The sequence below is a fragment of the Scardinius erythrophthalmus genome (genome assembly GCF_964197995.2).
Source record: "Scardinius erythrophthalmus genome assembly, chromosome: 22".
In the NCBI taxonomy this organism is placed as follows: Eukaryota; Metazoa; Chordata; class Actinopteri; order Cypriniformes; family Leuciscidae; genus Scardinius; species Scardinius erythrophthalmus.
The window spans coordinates 21829843-21844302 of record NC_138242.1 but is presented as its reverse complement, the minus strand read 5'-3'; positions in this window follow the sequence as shown (position 1 = coordinate 21844302).

Sequence of the window (14460 nt, the reverse complement as noted above, 5' to 3'; positions counted from 1 at the left end):
ACGCGCAATTGTGAGATAAAAAGTCGCAATTTTCTTTTAAAATGTTTTATTCTGTGGCGGAAACAAGCTTCCATAGCAGACCTAGCAGCTAGACTAGTTATTCAAAGCTAGCATAACAACCTACTTTTCCAGTCAGTGATTACGAAAGATAACCAGGTCTGTGAGTTGATTAAAGGGAATGTGATTTGAGCATGAATGAGTATAGGCTACATGAGAGCTTGGTAAGATAGGAAGCTAATATTATTTTTCTTAATTTAGAATCCTGCATCATGGAGAGAAAAAGAACTTGTAACTTTGTTGCTCCAGAGTTAGAGGTTTACCTGTTAGATTATAGCCACTTCTCCAGACACCACTACAATACTGGGCCTAGCCCAAACCATGAAAAACATCCCAAGACCATTATCCCACCTTCATCATTGGTCCATATAATTTTGCCTACAGTATATAGTGTAGCAAGGTAGTCTTCAGAATTTTTAATAATTTAATAATTCAATTTTAGGGGACCCCCCAAGAGTCCTAAGTCATTTCGAACCCTGGTGAACAGTAAGGTTCGCCTCCTTTGATTTAATTTTCCATCTCAGTCATGTTGACATTGACGAGCGCTGTAAGACCGCTGAAGGAGACCAGTCTAAAAATATAACTTTTTAAAACTTTTTGTCATCCTAACAACAAACAGAGTGTGCAGCAGAGCAGCATCAAGAATATCAAGGATTGGGGGAGGACAATTTGACCATTTCTAATTATTGGACAATTTGACCATTTCTCAATGTCTATGATGGTTATGGCCCTGCTATGAGCTAAAAAGACAAAAAAACAAAGATATCCTGAGAAAACCCTTGATTTTGAAAGCGTGGTGCCGGTGTGCAAACATATGGAGCACCATATGGCCAAATCATGTCTTGGTGCCCATTTAACAATAGAAAATAATAGTAAAAAAAAGTCTGTAGTACAACTAAAATACTGCTTTTGGATTATAGTGACTCAACTATTTATAAACTTAAACCTAAGCAGTAGTGAATGTTTTCTGCCTGGAGCCTGGAAATAGAAATTCACTGGTCAGATGTGAGAATTCTGTGTATACCAACTACTGTTTCACATGAAACTGTTATGACTTCCAGCATATTCTAATCACTAAAGTTGTTGCGTAATTGGTCAGCATACATCAGAAGGTCATATGAATAATGCTTATCCATGGAGAATACATTCTTATGCATCAATATAACTGCTAAGCTTTTGGTTTTGTGTTAGATAAGGAAAAATGTCATGTTCAGGCCCGTGGTGGAGATTTGCATGTTCCGGATTTCACGCTCTGGATCAGCGCAGCAGATCTCTGGGTGTGTGAGTCAAACATGTATACTGTAATCCTTCTAGATACTGTATGTTATGATGGAGGACTCTATGCAAATGCATGCACATACTGTACCATCTGTACGCATTAAAATGAATACTGCTGTGTTCATTTTGTACACATCCACCTGTCTTGTAAGGTCATGTCTTGTGTTTCCTGCGGGATGTAAGATCCATTCTCCAGGTCTGAAACGCACTGCTGTATCTTAGTGTGTTGAAGGGTATATGCATTTCAATGCATGTAAAAAATAAAGCAATTTACAAGACGACCCAAATGCTGATAAGAAGGCTGTGTTTATTCTACATATTACCAGGCTGAAATTGAATGTTGTGCGCTTATAGCATTACGACTGCAGCATTGAGAAATAATAATGGCATAGGACAGTTTTTCTCTTTAGAGATGCAACATTAATAGCTTTATAGATTAGATTTCAGTTTTTTCATAGTGGCCTGTTATACATGTATCTAGTGGACATGAGAATGACTAAAGGAATACAATACTTTGTGCTGGGATTAAAAACAAATCATGAATATTTCAGGATTCTCTAGACCAGGGGTTTTCAAACTTTTCATGCCATGGAACCCCAAATATGATCATCCTGAGGTATAGCTTTATATTTATCCATTCATACTGTAGAGTATGAGTAAGATTTTTTTTTCCCCCAAAATGATTTAATGGGCTTTTATATTGTCAGTGTTTGACTAAGTATGATTAAAGTGTCATCTGGGAAATGTTTGCTTAAATATTTGTCAAGTTGATTGTGTGCCTTTCTTATCCACTGTATTAGAGGACTGTCAGAAAAATTTCAGTTCAGTTAAAATTAATTTGCGTAGCACTTTTCTCATTCTATGTGTTTAGAAATTGTTAAACATATTTAAGAAATGTTAAGTTAGCACATTAACATTAACAGCCCTAAAATTACAATTTGTTAAACATGTTTTATTTTATTTATTTAATGGATTTTTATATAATTTAATTAATATGTTTAATGTAGGTTTTTTTTTTTTTTTTTTTTTGTTTGTTCATTTGTCTGTTTGTCAGGGACCACAAGGGGAAGCTAAGGGGTCCATAGAAAATTTTCAAGAAAATTACATTAATTCAGTATATTATGTTATATAAAAAGATATTTAGAGAAACCACCGTTTGAAAATTAAGGGTCAAATGCCATGTTTGGCAGATGCCATCTTGGTCAACAAAAATCTTCTAGGTATAATGAAATCCGACCAAGACTACATTAATAGAGATTCACTTGTAATGTGAATAAAGTTGGTTTGAGCCAGCCACAATGTGTTTCTGCACATTTACTGTATCAACTGCTGAGAGCATTAAACCATTGAAATTCAATTTTGTATAAAACAGATTTGGTAAAGTGTTGGATAAAATGTAAAATCTGGGTCCTGAAGCTAAACCAGCCTGGAACCAAGACTTGAAAATGAACCAAGGTTTGCATGTTACCTCAAGGCTTAAAGGAATGAGCAAATGGGAGTAGAACAGAGGAGGATGAATGGTGATTGAGTATTTGAGAGTTCGGGTGAGTGTGCAGCAGGGAATTTAAAGGAGGAAAAGCAAAAGCAGGTGGGTGTTGTGGAGAAACAGCTATGGGTGGGTTTATTGTGACAGCAGTGTGTCAATGATGATTTTAGTGGAGACAGGCTGAGTTGTGCAGGCAAAATAAAGTGATGCGCCAGCGCACCTGGGCAGGGACCATGGGTATGGATGAGATATAAACTCTCTCGTCTCTTGCCCGACAACTGCCTAGCACAGCCTAGGAGGAGGGGATGGGAGGGAGGAAGAAAGAAAGCATGCCGGTGTCACTCTTATGGAGATGTTTCCCTCCAAAGGGGTGAGCGTAGCCTAGCGTGACTGTTTGCACAGTGTGCATTGAAGCTGCTTTGACTTTGTGGCTCAAGTGTGGGCCTGAAGTTGTCTGATCAGCTGTCAAACTACTTGAGTGCAAAGTTTGTTGACATGTGCTCTGTTGAAGCCGAAAACTAAGAGGTATCAAACCTTGGCTGAAAAAGATTCACCACCTCTCTTTTCTTTTTGCAAGATATGCTTCTCTTGCAGCTGAATCATTTTGAATGTGCTCCGTGTTTTTGGTCCCACTTTAAATCAAGTGTCTCATTGTTCTGTGTAGTCAATGTTTGAGGGTTCTATAATTTGTTTCCCTGAGTTTTCTTTTGGATTAAAAAAATCAATACAGGTGGAGCTGGGGAAGGTGGAGGTTTCTGAAAGCGTACTGCAACTGCTACAGTAAACGTTGACCAATTATTTTGAAGGTTGAGCAGTGAGCTCACTGGCTACTGATACAGCGGGAACCAATCAGCTGTGCCCTAGTATAGAGAATGATGTGATTGCAAGTAGGGCTGCGCGATATGAGGAAAAGCTGCGATGTGCGATAAGATTGTTTAATATTGCGATGACGATATGACTTGCGATAAATATTCAAATGTGAATGTTAGCAATACTGTTCCCATGTCTTAGTGCTTTAATAGGTTCTTTGCGTGATAGGTCAGATGTTTATTACCGGCCTGGTTCAGATTACACGATTTTGGCACAATCCGTTTGACGTATGGGTGTCGTGGGGATTCGTAAACGACAACAGGCGTCGGGACGCAAGATTCGATCGTTTCATCTCGTATAGTGTATCATAGTGGGCGACAACCTACTGTACGTCGCGTCTGCGATGCTTCACGACATAACGACAGAAAGACTAGCATGTTTAGTTTTTTAACGATCCTCCATGACGGGTTGAGTATGTGAGCGAGAGTGAGTGAGAGCGCGAGCAACAGTGAGTGTGTGTGTGCGCGTGCGTGCGAGTGAATGTTTGCGAGTGAATGTGTGAGTGTGACGGCACGCGATGACTGATCGGAAAGCAACGTGTAGTCTGACATGTTTCTTGTCCACAACACGACAAGATTTTAGGAGTCAAAAACGTGTAATCTGACTCCGTGACTATAATAACAGACACAAAAATCTTGTAATCTGAACCAGGCATTATTCATCGTGTCAGGCTGTCTATTGCGATGTGTTCATCGCGCGAGTTCATATCGCAATGACGATGAAAATTCGATGTATCGTTCAGCCCTAAGCAGATTGAGTTATAGACTTATCAGCCAGTTTCATGACAGACCTTTTAATTTGTGCTGCTTAATAATTTTTTTGTGGAAACTGAGGTTTTGATTTCAGGATTCTTTGATGAAAAGGAAAAACGTATATTTTTGTAACAATGTAAAAGAAAACATGTTTGTAAAAATGTAAACAACTTTACTGTCATATTTGATCAATTTGATGCATCCTTGCTGAACAAGTTTTAACTTCTAAAAAAAAATATAAAAAAAATACTGACTCCAAACTGTATATATAGTATATACTTAATAATTTATTTATTTAATGTAACGTTTAGCAGCATCATGATGTGAAACAGGTCATTTAACATGGTGTTATTCACATAAGTGTTATCCTCTGTTACCCAGTTTAGCTCATCAGCCACTTTCTAGACTAAAGGATCAGGCCTCACCAATGAGCTCAGACAGCTGGCTCAGAAATGGACCACATATCAGAGGAACAGCAATTACATGTCAGATGCCTTTGGCTAAAGACGCCTTACAAAAACGACAGTGTTGAACAGCATTTTATGTGACCAGACTGCTATGTTAAAGAATGATGACGAAGACACCATTTTGCCATCTTTTTTCCTTTGGGTAATTGTAGCTCTTTGCAGGGTGACGCGTGACTCTTTCCAGGATCTGCTCTCGCTGTTTGGTTTGTTCTGGGTTGTTTATTTGTTGCATGCGGGCGCTTGGCTGGCTTCCTGCAGCATTAACACAGGGACGGAACTCACAAGCCGCGTGGGAAGGAGGCCAGTGTGGCTGCCAGACTTCCTGCCCAGAACCAACGCTAAGACATGCGCAATATGCAGGGAAATGATTGGAAGAGGAGAGCAGGTGGAAGAGAATGAGATCGAGAGACACATTCAGCCCACTCATTTGGGTTTCCATTGTCAGGGCGGCTGTTCTGAGGGAAGCATGGAGCTGTTCATTGATTTTTGGGATGATTTTCATGTCTCTTGTTATTTAATATATTACTTGTTTGAAGTCAACATGAACTCAAAATCGATGTGGTTAAGGTATTAATACACATTGGTCTTATTATGTATTCAATCAGTGCACATTATTCTAAAGAAAAAGAGAACGCTTCTCGTTGTAGTATTTTATTAAAAAACTCCAACTTTGAAATGACTTTGCAAGGCCAAGTCCACTTAAAATCCCTCTGTAGTCAATCGTTTTATCCCTTAAAACTCATCTTTGACTACACAAATGACATATTTAAATGTTTTTTTTCATGTGAAATAAAATTTCTTTATTTCTAAATCCACCCGATTTTTCATATCAACAGAAAAATATACAGAGATAACCCTGTTTCGCAGCATAGGTAATGATATGCTAAAGCCTGCCCACACTGTACTGTGTGGTTGGTGTACAGTGTTGTTAGATGAGCAGAAATACAAAATCATGTTTGGCTTGGTCCCCTCAAAGTTGCGTTGGATTTTCTCCTCTGTGTAAAGGTTAAGAGGCACATCTATCACTGTTTTCCATGTTCGTATAGTTAGTTTCTGGAGTAAATATATAGGCTATAATCTGTGTGTTTACATATAGCTGTTTTAAACATGGCGGGTGCTGGTGTTTCGTGTGCGTTCGGCCAGTCCGCGTACGGATACTAACGTATATTTTTGATAGTGTACATTCAAAGTGGCTTCCACAAAATGTCTTTATCTTTGATCAATTAATTTGCATTATTACTGAATTGCTTGATGCCCCTGGTTGTAGATGTTTATATTGACTATACCAAAGCTTGCACTGGTAGTTATGAATTTAGAATCAGCAATAAACTGTGTTCCTGACAGATCAATGATGTCACAGGTGGGCGATGTCACTATCCTGGTGGAATGTCAATAATAAAGGTAGGCAGAACATCATATTGACCTGTCATATTGAGAATATATGATATTTTGTTTTTTCCCTTGCCTCGCAAGACAGAAATGACAATAAACCAACTTTACGTGACTAGAGAAGACTTATACCAGGAGCCTTGTCTCTCGCGCCTGCAGCCCGTGTCCCGGCGTTTTCTAACTCTTTCTTGCCAGGTTGGGCAATCAGACAGAGGATGCATAACAACTCCAAGGCTCAATCAGTTCCTATTCACTGGCCTGCCAAACTGCTCTCGGGTTCAGGCTGGAGGAACAGCGGATTGTTTGCCAGTAAAAGTGCCAGGCGTTGATGAGACAGAGGCACATCGACGGTTACAACCTGGCAGCCTTATTTTAGCCAGGGTGACAACGGGTCTGTCTGCACCTTCTGTCAAAATTTCCAGCCCCTCTCCCAGAATCTCAGTCTCACTTTCTCCATTTTTATCTCCATGTGTGAGTTTCTCATTCCAATTACGTCTTTTGTGTGCCTGTCATGTTATAAAGGCACATCAGTTTATGAAGTTAATCTGTGTTCAACTAATCCACCTTGATTGTCTTGTCGTCCTTGTCTTTATGGATTCATCCTTAATTTTTTTTCCTTATTTCTCTCTCTCTCTCTCTCTCTCTCTCTCTCTCTCTCTCCCTCTCTCTCTCTCTCTCATATATATATATATATATATATATATATATATATATATATATATATATATATATACCCCATTAAAACTGACATTATGAGGTTGACAAGTGGTGTTTTAAACAAATGGTCTCTGGTCCCTGACTTTTCCTGAACATGGCTGGAGTTATTTGGGTGGGAAGGCTGATGGATGTATGTTGTCAGTCTGCATTTATAATGAGGCATCAAGCAGCTTGTTAGATGCAATCAGTAGCTGCAACCCATGAACCTCATTCGATTTGCTGTCATGTAGCATGTTATATCATCTGAGACCCCTGATGAGAGAGGCTGGGGGAGATGATCATTTTTAGAAGGGCTTGTTCACCTCTTCCATTTACAGATAAAGAACGCACACTTAGCATCAACTTAGCTCTTGGCACACTGACAATGTTTATGGCCTGTTTCCCTTTTGTCCGGCTACAATCTCGCTTTCAGATCTGCTTCCATCCAATCAAGTTACTGATGGAATAAAGTCCCCGCCCCAACATTTTTTCACTCGGATGTGCTGAAGAAATGCTGAATACTGAAAAAGTACTACGATAAAATCGCGACTTTAAGCTCTGTTCCAAAAACTAGCCTCACTTCCTACTCCCTACATAGGTAGCTTTCCTTTTTGGTATCTTAAATGCAACTGTATCTTAACTTGAAAGCTTATGACACTTAACTCCATACGTCACACATTTAGCACTCCACACGGGTGTTACAATTGATTACAATGAAGTTTGTCATTAGCATGTTGCTAAGCTAACATTGGGCACGGTAATAAACAGACAAATGCACAGCAAACAAACAAAAAAGACATTTTTACTATTATGATCCTTTTTTCTCACTTGGTCAACCATCTTGGAGATATTTATCCCCCCCCCCCCAACCACACACACAAAAAAAAATGTATGTTTGTGTTTAGCTGATTGAATAATTCGATCACATAATTTTAAAGAAGCCACACTAGCCCTGTAAGTGTTTCAGTAGATCATTTGTATCTTGTATCCTTGTGTTTACACTCTGAAATGACCTTTTAGACTGAGGTCTAATTGGATAATGTACGTTTTAGTGAATATCCTCTCTGTTTATAGAAAAAAAGGGCAAAGGGCAATCCACTCCAGAGGCAATCCACTCCAGAGCCAATCCACTCAGAGATATTTCAATGCACCATTTGCCCACACTCATAATGTACCCAGGGTTTAGAATATGGTAGCATTACCTTTACCAGGGCAAACCGCAGTGAATGAAATGAGCTGTATCATTGAAAGATGCGGCAACACATTACCCAGCAGCACACATTTGTTTGCATGAAAAATCTGCTGAGCCAGAATGTGAAGATGAAGAAGGAGGTGCCAAAAACTGCAAGACAGCAGGCAGTAGGAAAAAATACAGCTCAAAAGAACAGTTCTTGTGTTAAAGCAATAGTTCGCTCAAAAATGAATCATGTGTTCTGAATGTTTTTGCTCAGTCTAATCATGTCATAACATCCAAACCTGTATACATTTGTTTTATTGACACAAAAGCAGACATTTTGAATCACTGTTTTCCACAAAAAACACAATGAATGGAGCATGAGAGCTTTTAAGCTTCCAAAAGGACTCAAAATTACCATAAAAATATCTTAAACGTAGAACACATAACTTATGCGCTATATTCCAAGTCTTCTGAAGTCACGTGATATAGCTTAATAATAGCATAGTCCTCCACGTTGCATCCGAATCATTGTGTCAGTGAGTCACAAACAAATAATTTACAGTCAGTGCAAGAGTTGGACTTTGCATGGCAGGTATCGCTTTGCAGATCTTAGTGTTGTAGCATGCACCCACAAGACATCTTTGCACGATGTCTGCATAAACTTCTGAATTATTTCCATGAGTCTTTTATTCTCGTGGGTGCGATGAGAAGCTTTGGGGTGAATTATGTGAGCATGTGTGAAGGGAAGAGTGGAAGGTAAACAATGTGGAAATGGTGGTTTAAGGAGGCATAATCTGATTTTCAGAACGCTAGGCAGAGACACGCTGTCGTGTCAGATGAGGCAAGTCATCTTTATTAACAAGGGAACAAAGTTGGCAGGCTTGGCCGCAGCCGCTACTGAGTGTGACAAAATATCCAGAGATTGTCCTACATAACCATTTATCTTGATCTGAGTCCAGCTAATGCCCAGCACAGTTATTATTTGGAATCTGTTCCTAATCAATACAGATGCTTCATTGGTTGTATCAATCATGTCTTTCTATATCCTGACATTTGCTCATTTACAACTGTAAATAGACCGTGGGGGGTTATGAAATAACTAAGGCATTAGACTAGACTGAAAATGCCTGACTATTTGCTTTTGGTGGATTTCACTGTTATTAATCTAAAATGTGTCACTTGCTTATTTCATCTAGATCCAAAGAGGTGAGGGAGGCTAATACTCTCAATATTCAAACAAATCCTCAAACTTACCTAATTGACTCATGATGCAAACTGTATATTTAAAATTTTAAGTTTTTGAAATGAAAAATCTGTCCTCATTTACTCACCCTCATGTTGTTCCAAAGTTGTATGACTTTCTTTCTTTTGTGGAACATAGAAGATATTTTGAAGAATGTTTGTAACCAAACAGTTTTGGCTCCCATTGACTGCCATTGTATGGACAAAAATACAATGGAAGTCAATGGGTACCAAAACTGTTTGGTTACCAACATTCTCCAAATTATCTTATTTTGCATTCCACAGAAGAAAGAAATGCACATAGGTTTGGAACAACATGAAAGTTAATAATTATCAAGCATGCAGTGTGTTAAAATAGTAGCACTTCAAAAGGCAAGGTGTAGGCCATCAGTTGAATTAGAGAACCAGATCAGTCTTCTTTGTAAACTAATCATTTTAGGATCGTTACACGTTTTCGTGCATACTCTTAAATATCATTCAGTTGACAGCAAGTTTGAGCCCAATGACGAAGAGTTGCTAATAAATGTATTTTGTTTTCCCCAGAAGTCATGCCAGTTCCAGAACAGCCTGCTGAAGCAGAGAACGCCACCATGCTCAGCCCAGGACTGAATGCTTCTAATGGGGATGGATCTGAGACTGAGACCACCTCTGCCATTCTAGCCTCCGTGAAAGAGCAGGTAGGACTTTTAATGTCCACTGTACTACTTCAATCACATTTTGGGCACAAAGCCAGACCTTTTCAGTGGAAAAGTTGAATTCTTTGCGGAACTGTCTGTGACTTATCAGGAGACAGTGGTTATCTGCACACATTTGTCATTTTAACTGTGCCGGACCTTTTCTGTACACTTTCTGGGAGACGGCGATTAAAAGTGGAATGATAAATGCAAGAAAGACAATTTTGTATGACATTGAGTGCTTGTCAAAAGGTAACTGGGTGGTATTAAAGTGAACATTGTAAAAGATTACACACATGTATAGTTATATGTAGGTTTGTAGAATGTAATCGTTTGTAGATATATATGCAAAGACTCAAAGTACATTTTTACCGTCTGTCTTTTTTTTTTCTCATATACACTACTGTTTAAATGTTTGGGGTCAGTAAGATTTTAAGTCTTTTATGATAACCAAGGCTGCATTTGTTTGATCAAAAATACAGTAAAAACAGTAATATTGTTAAATATTATTACAATTAAAATGTTTATATTTTAATGTTTTTTAAAACAAATGAATCCTTTGATGGCAAAGCTGAATTTTCAGCATCATTACTCCAGTCTTCAGTGTCACATGATCCTTCAGAAATCATTCTAATATGCTGATTTGGTGCCGAGAAACATTTCTTATTATTATAAATGTTAAAAACCGTTGTGCTGCTCAATATTTTTGTGGAAACTGTAATACTTTTCAGGATTCTTTGATGAATAGAACGTTTAAAAGAACAGCGTTTGAAATAGAAGACTTTTGTAACATTATAAATGTCTTTATACTGTCACTTTTTATCAAATTAATATGTCCTTGTTGCATAAATGTATTAATTTCTTAAAAAAAAAATCATTCTAACCCCAACAGTATAGTGTTCTATCTAATATATATGATTTCAAAATAATAAAACAATGATTTGGAGAGGCCAGAGGGTTATTGAGTTAAAGCTCAGGTGTGACATTATTAAACCATTCAAAGATCAGCTGCTAAAAGATGGAGGAAAAAAACTTAGACATTAGGTGTGGGAAAGTAAGCTGGAGGAAAGTGACTGTGTGTGAAGATGAATGTTTGACTGAGGAAATGTTCCTGAGGACAAAATGCAGAGTTGCCGCAATGAATGCAAATTGAGAGACGGAGGGGGAAATCAGAAAAATGCCATAAAGTCAGAGCCTGCGGAACTGTTACACCTTGGGAATCTGTCTTGGTAATGATTTAATTGACACTACAGTATGCAACATATAATAGTATGTAATTTGTATTTGATTACATTCTTCTTGTTTGCCAAATCCCAGCTCAGCAGTAAAAGGCCACCTGTGTTTTACTCGATGATGGATGTAGTTCAGGCAGCCATTCCCATCCCACCTGGAACGGGCCCGTAAGATTGTGCAGGTGGCTATTCGGCCCAGTCCGTCACAGAAATTAGCCATTAGTTTTATTCATACACAACGAGTTCTCGCTGAGTTGCATGGAGTACAGACGGCTAGCTCATCAAAGCCTCAAAATGTTGATGGCATCATGTACTGCTTTAATAAAAGTTACATTAAAATCAGAGGTGCTGATGCAGTGTTTCACTGAGCAGAACTGAGCATCTGTACAACGCAGTGCTGGGGTTTCATGGTAGATTTGATTAATAAACCTGTGTATATCTGTGAGGCACTTGCTGTGAGGAGGCTGTGTAAATCAATGATAGTAATGTTTGGAGACTCTCCTCTCTCTCTCTCTCTAAAGCCCCATCTAGCTCCAATAAGCCACCTGTAAAACATCTTTGCGCAATTTATAGGTATTATCTTTGTTTCAGAACGTGAAGTAGGTTATTTTAAAGTTGGTAAAGCAGTGTTTAACACTGTAATGCGTGGCATATGAAATAATAGTCAGAAAAATCAGTCTATTGAACCTTCAAACAACAACAAAATAAATTAAATATAAAAATTGTTTTGTAAATGTGTGAATGTATCATATTTGATGTAAAGTCTGAAAAATAGATACTAATTTTGAGATGTTTTTGATAGATTTGTTCCAGTGTTATTCATTTATTTGTGTTTAACTTAAAATTAGTGTTAATAGAAATAGATTAAATGAACTTGCACAAATACTCTAATATTGACTGATACATTACATTAAAAAAACTTATCTCGTTATTAACCTATACATGGGTATTCTTGCATATTTAAATGTTATGGGCAAATTGTTTTCTTATAAATAACAAAACTAAATTTTGTCTATTTTATTGTTTTTGACTGTTTTAAAAGCTATAATTTGTGAAATCTAGACTGGTATCTAGCTTTATAGTTGACAGCATGCATCTCATCTCCACTGTTATATCCGACTTGGATCAGTATTTGGTCTTGATGCCAAGAGCACTGATTCACAAAAATAAGTAGCAAACATTACCAGCAGTTTTTGGGTGCTTAGTGACATTTCTGCATCTTTTGTGGCACAGTAAATTAGATAAAGTTCTCCTGTAGTCTACTCCTATGTTATTTTGTCATTTAATTCATTCACTACAGACATACTTTAACTGACTTCAAAATTAGCAGAGAAAGGGACTTGAAATAACACATTAGCCTACACTGAAGACTGCATATTATTGTACATTGAAATCAAACCCACTTGCATGTTTTTTTTTTCCAAGAAGAAAAAGCACATTTTATTCATTTCAAGCCCTCTAGTGAAAATATTGCTCTGTTCTGATCACACAAGCAATTAAGGCATTATATTTGCAGCCTTGAGATATCATTGTGAGGATGTGAGAGATATTTCTTAGCAATTTCAGAAAAGCACAGGCTGTTCAAGCCTCATTATGCCAACTCCTTTCATAAATCCAGCACATGTTTGGCCTTCACATTCCAGTGGGCTGTTCCCTGTGTAATAAAGCCTTTCATGTTGAATACTCTGATTAGAAATAAAAAAGCAGAATAACAGAAGTGTGCTTTATTAAATAAGCTATTAGGTGGAGCACTGTTAGATGTAGGCCTACCTATTGCCAGACATCTTAAAGAAAGCTGCTACTGTATACCGGAGTGACCGTCGAAATCATGACACTGTCACTATAAGTTACAGCAGAGGTTTTCAAACTTTTTGTTGACACCCAAATATGATGATCCCCTTGCAAAGGACCGCCTACGTGAACATAAAGGTAGCTATATTGTTATTATATTGCCATTTTTATATTTTTTTATATCCGTTATTAGAGTACTGTTAGATGTATAAACCCGAAGAGAGGTATACAACTATGTTGACAATAGAATAAAATTATTCTTGCAATCCTCATCCATCAAAACTACTGATCTGTATAAATGTCATTTAAATATCATCAGTGATAAAAAGCATTATTAGCGAGACGCTGGTTTGCTTTATCAGCCGAAAAACGTAAATTATCATCTGGCCAACGGTGGGATGTTTTGGTGTTCCGTTCAGTCATCTCACAGCGTAAGGCGTGAGGGCTCGCGCTCTTCAGAAACAATCACAGAATATGACAGAGCTCATGTTTTAAAGTGAAACCCAGAACACAGCTTTTTAAAGAGGATGACACGGTAAGTCTATCCCTCACAGCCTCGCTTTCATACATGTCATGTTTTGGACTGATTGTTTGAATGAATTCGCCTACTGGATCATTGGGCTGAAAATTTCCCAGGAGTTTGGCTTTGTATTTTAAAGTAGTCATCGGATGCCCATTTTCCACAAGTTGGTATGATTATTTAGGGTCTTCATGTAAAGTTTGAAACATACTTAGGTTAAAATTCCTCAATGGTTGTGTAAAACAGCACCCTTTTTACCTCCTCAAAAACAGCTCAGTTCACAGCGATGCCTTGGTGGACAGTAAAGAGCTGGTAAGTCCCGCCCATCCGTAAAACCCCAAGTGGACCTCTAGGTTGAAAAATCGTCAATGCAAGTGAATGGGAGAAAATAATTATTTTCTGGTCCCGTTTGAATTGTGCCATGAATGTGAACATATGTTGTCTGTGAATTTTTAATATAATTTTTCGTGTGAAGAATGCTACAATTTAGCGGGTAGAAGTTTGATACGGTTAGACTTTGTGTGAGAGCACTTTGTGGACTACAACTCTTCGCTGCGTCAGACGGGAATCTGAAGAAAGAACAGGCCATTTGGTTTGAATGGTGACATTTGGGTACAAAACACACAGGCATCTCGATCTGTCTCCATAGATTATCGCAGCATTAGCACCGTGATTTGGCAAGTGGAGGGAAAATGAGTTATGGGGTGACGTCACATAGGCGACATGTAGTCTTTCTCGTAAATGTCTTTTCCACAACTGCTAGCCAAAAAATCATACAATATACTGTCAAACTCGTAACATGGAAAATTATATAAAAAATTCACAGACA